Genomic DNA, 7,313 nt, shown 5'->3' on the forward strand with positions numbered 1-7,313 from the left:
TAGGTTAAATTCACTATTATTTGTGATGTACCTGTGTTCTGTAAAAAAGAAACAGTTCTCCAGGAACAGTGGATTTTCCATTAATAATACTTGATACAAATTCTTCACAGAACTCCTCAATCTGCTTCTGTTGCAGAGAATATCAATTCGTTGCAAACTCTGACACAAGATGATAGAATTTCAGTAATTCTGTATTTAGTCCTCAAGACCAAAATGAAAGCTAGTGTAATAATGGAAGACTGCTCATGATGCTGCTGGAGGAAAAAAAAAACCCAAAAACTTAAAGCCAGCAAAAATCTGTAAGAGGTTGTACCAGTTTTGGTCCCACATTCCTCCATATACTTGAATAAGCTCTGCAGAAGACAAAGAAACTTGCTTTCACTTTTTCACTGGCATTTTTACATTCTTGCTGATGCAAATCCCTCTTAGCATACTATTTCAGGCTAAGAAACAGTAGAATGCAATCAGATATTTGGGGTCAAAGAGGATTAATGATAATATAAACCAAATTTATTAGATACTCTGATTAAGATAGTCTTTCATTTAAAAAAAAATTATTTAGTTTAACTATCTAATAATGTCCCATCACCACCTTTATTTCACAAACTGTGGCCAAGAAGTTTGGTTCCTAGAACTGACCTTGCAGCAGTTAGCACAGAATATATTCCCTCATGCAACAGCATGGCCTATCACATGCCATAGGATACACTTTTTACCTCCAGTCATGTGCTAGAGAAAAGGCTGTACCACCACAGTTGGAGGATAATGTACCATCTACTAGGATGGTTTTGTACAAGACATTAGTGTAATTCACAAACCAGCTGGCAACTGCTTATTGAGGTTTACTGAATCTTATCTATACAGCTGTTCTTGGCAGTATCCTCATCTTTTCATAGGCAGCCACATAAAGCTGCAGTAATTTTTTCAAACCAGCTCCAGTACATATCCTTTTTCACTCCCAACACAACAGCCTCCCTTCCTTCCAAAGCATTATTTGCCTTGATCACTCTTAGAAGTAACTTTTTCAACATGAAGAATCAGAAAAAGCAGAACAGCTGTTAGACTGGAATGTATAATGAATCAGAAGTAAAATTTGATGGTAGCCTTACATCAAAGACATAGTAAGAGTTAAAAAATTTAAAATTACAGTAGGAAGCCAAGGTTTAGAACAGATCGCTTTATTAATGACAACAGGCCATACAAACTCTTAGTGTCTGTCATCAGGTTTGTAATTTTAGCAGCTCAGAATGATTCCAAATCTGATGCCTTCCTTCTAAGCAGTGAGGTTTTGCAGAGAACCACTCATTCTTTGTAAATGTAAGCCACCAAAAAGTGACAAAGAAAGTTGCAAGCTGTGTAAATCTGGAAAATTACTATGTAGAAAATGGCAAGAGAGGAGAAAAAAATAAAGGAAAAACTTCAAGATGCAAGTGGTGGGGAAGACTACACCACCTGAATCGCTCCTCTGACCAAGCACAGAAGCCCAAGCGCAAGAGGCCCTGCCTCACTGTTCTCTGCCGCATGTTATCACTGGACCCAGCTGCACTCCCCCCTCCCAGCCGACAGCCCCTAAACCTCTCCCCATGCACACGCCACATCACTTTCCCCTCAGCTATGCTACTTGGCAATTTCGGGATCCTCCGTGCAGAAAGAAAAACAGAATTATTAAACAGGTCACAAACCAGAGACAAATTACACTCAATCCTAGACAGGGGTTACTAACCCGCCTCTCCTGAGCCAACCCAACACCCAACAGAGATCACAACCTGCTTTGAAAATCCCACATGGGTACACCACCAAAAATGCTCACTAATAAGAAGCTGTGCGTTTCCCTGGAGACCTCCAGCTTTTTGGGGAAGGGGCAAAGCAGATGGCTCTGAAGCCCAGCCAAGTACACAAACTGCCAACGGTGCCCAACAATATCACCTAAGCACATCTATGGGTGTGAGGAACCAGCCTGAACACAAAGAGAGATGCTAGAATACGCTCTGAAAATTGCTGGGCAACATTAAACCTCTCAATCCTCATCTTCGCTTCAAGATATGCAGGACGCGAGATTGGAGAAACAAGCGGGAAAAAAAATCTAAAGATGGCTAAAGAGGTCTCCTCACGGATTTTAATACACGCTTTAAAACTCTAGAGGGCACCCGAAATATGCCCTCCCCCTCCCTCCTGAGCCGGGTAACGTGAGCAGCGGCAGCAGCCCGTCGTCTGCTTGCCGGAGTTGGTATTGCAGGAGCGATGTCTGCAGCAGCAGCGCCCACCCCGAGGAGGAGCCGCCTCACAGCCATTACTGGGGCTTCGCCCCAGGGCAGCAGCTGCCGGACCCAGGAATTTCTTCACCCAACCCCGGAGGCCCCTCCTTCTACCCCTGCCCCAGGGGAATATGAGGGGAGGTGGGTCAAGCCCTCCCTAAACAGGTCTAGCAGAGGCAGAAAGAGATACAGAAATGGCACTCACAATGGAGCTCCCTCTCCTTGTTGGTCTCTGCCAAGGCTGCACCAAACTGGGCTGGAGCCTAAGGGAAAGACACGGGGTTAACGTGGGGCAGGCAGCGCCCCCAAGCAGCGTTTCCTTTGCGTGGCCAGGGCAGGTACTGCCTGCATCACCCACCACTTCCCTTTAATCTCAACCCTTTAAATAAATAAATAAATCGGAATTGCCCTCCCCGGGGCGAAGGGGCGCTCCTCCAGCCGCCGGCCCCCGCTGAAGGAGAGGTAGAAGGAGCCACCCCGCGGGCTTCTCTGCGCGAGTGCGGAGGAAAGGCAGCGGCGGCACCCACGGCCGGGAGCAAATATTACCTGCTAACTTGCCTAAGCAGCCCTGAACCGGCGCCCCGGGGGCTCGCAAGGCCCTCAGCGGCAGCACCTCGGCGCCGGGTGAGCGCCTCGGCCGGCCGCACGCTCCCGCGGCAGTTGCCCCCCGTCTCGGGTTTGCCCCCCTGCAGTCGGCCAGCAGCACTGCCGCCTCCTGTCCGCCATTAGAGGGACCCAGCCAAACAATACGGGAGGGGAGCAGCGACGGCGGCAGGATCAGCGGAGCGCCGGGCAGGGGAGGGAGGCACAAGCGGGGGGGCGGCGAGGGCGGTGGGTGGGGGAGGCACCGGGGCAGAACAACAGCGAGGACCCGGCGGGGAAGGGAAGGAGGGAGTTAAAATAGGAGGCGCTAAACCAGATCCGGCCCTTCCCCCAAATGCCCCCGCCCCCCCCCCCAGCGTTGCCCCTGGGCGCCCCCCATTTACCCCCGTCGCCCACCTCCGGGCCACGATGGTTATCCGCGGGGCTGCCCGCGCCCCCGCCGCAAGGGGTGGCGGAGCAGCAGCGACGCCACCGTGGGGTACTTATCCCGGGTAGCTTGGAGGCACGGCGGCTGCTCTCCCATCCCCGCCCTAGGGGCAGTTCCGCACCGCCAACCGCCCGCTAGCCCGCCCCTGAGGCGCAGCACCCCGCACCCTCACCTTACCCGGCTCCCCCACGGCTCGCGGGCACGGACCCCCCCCCCCGCGGGGGACGCACACACTCCGCGCTACTCCTCCGCCGTCTCAACTCTAACTCGGTCCAGTCCCGAGCGAAGCGCAGCTGCTAGCGAAGGGGAGGAGGAACCGGGCCAAGGGAGCTCGGGGGAGATCCGCCTCCCTGCCCCGCCATTGGCTCCCCCAGAGGGCGGGTTCTCGCGCGGGGATAGCGGAGTGGGTGGGCCGCCCGTCCATCAGAGCCGCCCGCTGCCGGTTGACCCTATAAACTGCCAATCTTCCTCCTGGCCATGCCTCGGGTTCTTCCCACTTTGATCCATCAGGTTTGAGGAACCCGGATCGTTGCCCACCGGCTCGTTACTCGCGTCCGAGGCTTGCGCTCGCGCTCCCTGCGCAGCTCCTTGACAGCAGCAACTTGCAGAAGTTGGCGCTGCCGCCCGCCCGCGCTCCGCCGGCAGGGAGGGTGCGCTGCCCGTCCCAGCCCTGCGCTCGGGTCCCTGCGGACGCCACAGCCCCGGCTGTGGGGCGCAGGCTCACCTCTCCCTTTCCGCCCCCTAGCGATGGGGCTCGCGGGGCTCTTCCATGGTCCCCCGAGAGGTCCCACCCCGCTCCTTCCCTCTGTAGGGCTTTGCACCTAGGGCCATTTCCACGAGGGGCAGACCGTGGATAATGGAAGCGTTCCCCCAGGGGCAAGGGACAGCGCACGGATCCCAGGGAGGGCGCTTCGCCCGCGCTGGGCAGCCTGCCCCGCCGAGCAGCGCCGCCCGCGCCCTGGGGCGCCCTCTTGCCCCAGTAGCTGTGGGGGAGGGCGCCATGTCAGCCGCCGACATGGCTCCTGGAGGAGGTGGTGGTGGTGGTGGTGGTGGTGGTGGTGGTGGTGGTGGTGGTAGCAGTGGTGGCGTCCTCCATTTTGTCGGAAGCTGCTGCGGGGAGCTTGGGACCAATTCGAACCAATGTGGGACGCCCATTTGAGGCGCCTCTGCGCGGCTCCCGCGGGAAGAGGAGCCGGGTGCCGCCGGCAGTGCCGTGGGGTGGGAAAGAGAGCTGAGGGCGGCCAGGCGCCGGGAGCCAAGCTCTCCGCCCGTCCTCCGCCAAAATGGAGGATGCGCACTTCCCTTGCGCGGCTCCTTCCCCCCGCGCTGGCCATGGCACTCACGCCCGCTCCTTCGAGGAGCGAGAGAGCTCAGCCTCCCGTCTTGCGCGCTGGTCTCGCTTTACCCCATTTGCTCATCCTCCTCCGCCCATTAGAGGGGGAGAGAGTGCGCAGTGCCCGCCCTGCCCCTAGCCGGTGTCAGTTCGTGTCAACCACGCGGAGCACTGTCCTTGGAGAGAGGCTCCTGGCGTGCGCCAGGAGCTGAGCTCAAACCGCTGGCGCCATTTCCAGCGCAGCGCTGGGAGCCTCCCGCGGGATCCGCCCGGGGATCCCGGGAGCAGCCCCGCTGTTGACTGGCGCAGAAGTCACTTGAGGACTGCTCCTTCTTCCACTACCCTTGATGTGTTTGGTTAATAATTTTCATGTGTGGGAGAGAGCAGAATTTTTCTGTCTTCTATTGTCACAACAATACATCAAATTTCTTCCCAATGGTCCCACCCGGAGACACAAGCTTCAGTCAACTACTCAAGCCAGAAGCTTCTCCAACACTGTTACTGCATGTTGTGGATGGGAATTAATGTGTTGGGGTTTATTTTCACACCATTTCAGCCATCAGAGGAAGCTTGGAAGGGCTACGTGGTGTGTGGGAGAGAGCCACCTCAGGGCTGGTGGCAGCTTGCGCCACCATTGCTCTTGCCTGAAAGGAAGAGGTGAGCTGATGGCAAAACAGCTCTAGCACAGCCACTGCCAAGGAAGAAAGTGCCATGGAGATAAATCACCACCCCTTTTGAATGTCTCCTCAAAGTTGCCCTGTAAATTCATAAACTTTGTTCTAAAGCATCACACCACACCTTCCACCTAGTTATGTTCACAGTAACCAGCAGCTTTTGGAATTTCAACATTAAGTCTCTCATGCTCCGTCAGGTCAGCTGGCTCCTGGCCATTTCCATTATTAGCCTTGAATATTTTTTAGGTTGGTGAAAGTCATCATCCACATTACATATTTTCCAACCTTTCCAGTTGCACATCTCAGGAAGACATATTTTGTTCTAAACCAGTGCTTATCCATAAATATTTATGTTCTGATGAAGTTCAGAAAGAAATTCAAGAAGGCTTAAGCACCTGGTTTTGAGAGCTTTGATGCATCCGGAGATGGATGGTAGAAAACAAGTGGTTTTCTAATTTAGAACATCATAAGTGAAACTTATCACTCAGTAGTCATGAAAAAAGTAATCAAAGAGCACCTTCCTCTTACCACTGTCCTAGCAATAGACATTGCCTAACAGTGTTATATAGAACTTTTATGTAGCAAGGTAGCAATAGACCATTTCATGAATGTTTTAGATTATATGGTTCAAACAGATGTTAATGGTCTTGCTTGCAATTTTGGAACTCTACTGAAATGTATTTATATATAAAAGTCTATAACCCCACAGAACCCTTGTCCCCTTATAGACATGTAACCCTATTTTTTAATTCGCATGTTCAAGTGTAGAGAAAAATAATGAAATAAACCATGTTTTTTCTATAATTTTTTCAGCTGACATCAGGAAAAAGGAGGAAAATGTTAAGACACCTATGTAAATTGCTCTTCATCTGTAAAACCATGTATAATTCAGATTATTTTTAAGAGTAATCCAGGTAGAGTAATTCTTTTTTATGGTTTGAAAAAGTTAGTATTAGCTCAAACACTCAGCAGTAAAATCTCTTCATGAACATCAGAGATCTGAAATGGATGTATTTATAGGCTCCACACCACTGATTTCACGGACAGGCCTGATGTCAGCAACTTCACTAAAAAATGTCAAATGTGTTGACTGGCAGTAGATAAATTCAACAAAGCTCAACCAACAGTATGCTCAATGACTTACAAGAAGAGTGACATCCTTCTATCTGTCATGGAGTAAAATTGTCTTAAAAAGCAGTCCACTGTATTTGGACTGAGAAGGAGTAATCTGATATATTTTAAAGAGTTTGTGTTTGAGCAGGAATCTTAAGCACATTACCAAGCCAACCTTCAAATGATACATAGTATATTCTAGGAACAGAATGAACATAGTTTAAAGCTACCTCTTACTACCAGAAGTATTTGTCTATGATAAAGAATAGCGACATTTGTTCCAGAATTAGAAGGAAACATATTTCTTTCAATGAAGGACTTCTTCAGCCTGATCACTCTTTAGGTTTACATCAATCTAATTGTCTGGGTGTCTAGAACAGAGTTCGGAGGAATGAAGAAGAAATACTTGAACAAGATGCCTTCCCTACTTCATATACGTAACACTTGAAAAGTAGAGGTTCATGAAACCCTTTAGAACACAGTTTATTACAACTGATTTGAAGATTGGCTTGGGAAAAAAAATGTGTTTGGAATGCAGATAAAACATGTTTAGAGAACTGTCTGTGTGTTTCTTCCACCTGTAGAAGTGAAAATGGAGTGTAATCCTTTGTAAAGTATGTGACCCCAAAATTTCTTTGATTTCATTGTTGGCTTCTATACTGCCCTGCCACACAAACCTTGTAGTCTCTGCCTTACAAAGTTTTATTTATCGTCTTTATCTTATTCTTTTATCTACTTTCTTGCCCTACCATTTCTGCCAATATTTGTCTTTCTTTTCTGCCCTTAATCTCACTTATTTGTCTATTTAGCCTCAATCCCCCTTGGCCACCACAAAGAAGAAAGATGTGGACAAATGTTGTTAGTTGATGGCACATGTCACGTTTTCATGGTCATGGCATAATGGAATT

At 50.2% G+C, this 7,313-nt stretch overlaps 1 protein-coding gene across 21 annotated transcripts in view; it reads right to left on the reverse strand.

Annotated features, from left to right (window-relative positions):
- The window catches only part of ZMYM2 (zinc finger MYM-type containing 2), an 83,596-nt gene extending 79,962 nt beyond the window's left edge, over nucleotides 1-3,634 (reverse strand). For 9 of the 21 annotated variants that reach the window (XM_030476482.1, XM_030476489.1, XM_030476490.1 and 6 more), the window contains exons 1-2: nucleotides 3,463-3,616; nucleotides 2,461-2,518 (exon numbers count right to left, since the gene is read on the reverse strand). The gene's annotated coding sequence lies outside the window, so the exon portion shown is untranslated. Of the gene's footprint in view, nucleotides 1-2,460; nucleotides 2,519-3,457 lie in introns of those variants that run through there. The other 12 variants (XR_003990058.1, XM_030476500.1, XM_030476498.1 and 9 more) reach the window with 8 other exon arrangements.
- Nucleotides 3,635-7,313: the final 3,679 nt, after the last annotated feature.

Source organism: Strigops habroptila, chromosome 2 (assembly GCF_004027225.2).
Source record: "Strigops habroptila isolate Jane chromosome 2, bStrHab1.2.pri, whole genome shotgun sequence".
NCBI lineage: Eukaryota > Metazoa > Chordata > Aves > Psittaciformes > Psittacidae > Strigops > Strigops habroptila.